We start from the raw sequence: 2,757 nt of genomic DNA, 5'->3' as shown, positions 1-2,757 counted from the left end.
ACCAGCCCCCAAGGTGAGATTTTGAAACAGTAAATATTTATCAAGAAATCTTTTCCCCCTTATCATATGAAGGAAAGGCCTGAGCTGATATATGTTCCTTAAAAGTAAAAAAAAACTTGAGACAGTCTTTCAAAGAAAATTAAATTAGACTAAGTCAGAGGTGAATGAAATAGACAATGCTTTTCAAAGAATAATCTAATGGCCTTTCTGGCAAGCTTTTTGGCAATTCATGATTTCCAGGCACTAAATAACAAAAGCATATTTATTTATTTATTTATTTAATTTTTTTTGTCTTTTTGAGCCGGGGTCTTGCTATGCAGTTAAGACCGGCCTTGAGTTCACTCTGTACCCCAGGCTGGTCTCAAACTCACAACAATCCTCCTGCCTTGGCCTCCCAAGTGCTGGATTACAGCTGTGTACCACCAGGCCTGACTAGCATAACTTAATTATGAAGATTACTTAAAAAAAAAAAAAATCACTCATACATCTCCAAATGTCCTAACTATTCTCGCCAAAGGTTATATTCTTAAACAGCTTGGATTAGCTTCCTAGACAGTAGTTTCTAAAAACCAAGGGATCGGGCCAGGGAGATAGCTCAGTGGCATAAGTACCTGCCTTGTAAGCGTAAGGTCCTAAGTTCTATCCCTAGGACTGCAAATAAATAAATAAAATTTAAAAATAAGTAAATAAAAAACTGAGGGATTTATCCCCAGCTTTAGCAGGAAGGAGCAGGGCTTCTGGCCATGCTTTGGCTGTGGGCGCTGAAGTAAGAACATTAACCTCTCTTATTTTTATGCCAAACCATTGATGGCTTTTTTTTTTTTTTTTTTTTTTTGGCAGAACCAGGGATTGAACTCAGGCCTTTGCGCTCGCCAGGGAAGTGCTTATTCCACTGAGCCATCTCCCCGGCCCCAAGAACATTAACCTCTCTGACCCTGAAGTGTGAGGTAAAAGGCAAATGATAATACGTAGCAGAAAGGATGTGCATTTACTCACACAGATTCAGTGAACTTAGGCAATTTACATCCTAATGTGTTTATAATTGGATTTCTGAGCTGTTTCCTCAAGTTTTCCAAACTATAGAGAACTCCTGACAGGCACAATTCTGGCAAGAGATGGCTCAGGTCAGAATTAATTTAATATAAAAAAAAAAGATTTCTCATTTCTCTAACAAAACTTACTGAGCTGATAGTAACTATATATCACTATATATATGTGGAAGACCACCTGGACCACTCTCCTTTAGAAGAGTAGCCATCTCCATTTTGGCTGTGCCTAAACCTGTCTGCATGTATTGATACATATAGAACTGGCTAGGACTCTTTCCTAGCCCTTCAGTTGGCTTTGAACAAAGCACATCAGTCTAGCTGAGGTGCTGGTGGTAGTCTTTGAGGATGGCAAGCATGTTTTCCTGGAAACTCCACCTGCTGCTCTCTACTGTGAGCCAGGTCGAGGCAGGATGAAGAGCCAATGCTCCAGGCTGTCACCTGGGTACCCATCACTGTGGCTGGATTTAGCCCCCTTGGCTCCCCAAAATTACAAATAAGCCTTAAGCGTCTTTTACTCTTGCCACGGGTTGCACTGGAAGTGGTAGTTGGAATTAACTTGAGGGGATTCCAATAATTTATCCATGAGATTACAAACATAAATTTACCAGACCAAGGCCAGGGCTTTCCATAGCTGTCCTTAGGGCAGGTAGCACTCACACCCAGGGAGGGCCACCTCATTATCCACACTGAGAACCATGCCAAGCCATCAGTCAGTGGACTGGTTTAGTAATCACACCCACTAACCACCTCTGCAAAGCCACCCCCGGAGGGAGGGGCAGCCAGGCACAAGGCTCACCACCAATAATATAGTTTGTATTAGTTCTTCTGATGTTCACATGATCACTCCCATGTGTATTAGACTTGCAGCGTAAGTGATCAAATACTCAAGAACTTCCTTCAGACTACTGTCCGGCTGGCCGCGGTCGTACCGGCCTAGGATCCCCCCACTCTGGAAGGCTGAGACAGAAGGATTTCAAGCTGGCGTTCAGCCTGGGAAGTTTAGTGATCTGGTGAAATCCAGCACTGCCCGCTAACACATTCTACCTTTCCTTTTACATTGTTTTCACTTAGGTGTAATTCATGATCTTATTCAAAGTAAGACAATGAAAAACTGGCAAGGGGCAGTGCACACTTTCTGGGCCAGTGAAGGTACTGGAATCAACCATTTGATGACTTAAAATTTAACTGAGAATTTTTTTCCTGAAATAATTTTGTGTAACTCACTTCTAGCCTCTAAGCAGGCTTTGGCCCAGATGGCTGACACCGATCTAGGAACAAGGACTCCTTATGGGCTGCGTCGGTCTCAATGTCCTCTTCGGGTTAAGCCGCCCGTTCTGCGGCCAGGGTGGAGCCAAGAGGGCGACGTGTGGCTTTATTTCCCGAATTGTCCCGAGACGAACGCCCTCGGCTCGCTCTCGGGGCCGGCCACGGGCACCTCGCGGCTGCAGGCTTGCCGTCACGGCGTCCCGCTTCCCGGCTCGCGTCAACGGCCTTCGCACTCGGGCGAAGCCTCCGTCTGAGGAAACGGGAGCAAGGCCGGGAGCGGACTCAACGCGCACTGGCGGCCCCACGTCGCCGCCGAGTCGCGTCCCCGGCTTCCCGCGCCCGGCCGTGCGCAGCAGCAGCTTCGCGGAGACCCCTCGCCTCTTCCGTCCCGGGAGACGAGGTGGCCCCAGGCGGGAGCAGACTGCGAGGAACCTCCGGCCAC

Source organism: Octodon degus, unplaced genomic scaffold, assembly GCF_000260255.1.
Source record: "Octodon degus isolate 3935 unplaced genomic scaffold, OctDeg1.0 scaffold00001, whole genome shotgun sequence".
Lineage (NCBI taxonomy): Eukaryota > Metazoa > Chordata > Mammalia > Rodentia > Octodontidae > Octodon > Octodon degus.
The sequence above is the reverse complement of the archived record's forward strand: the minus strand, read 5'-3'. Positions refer to the sequence as shown.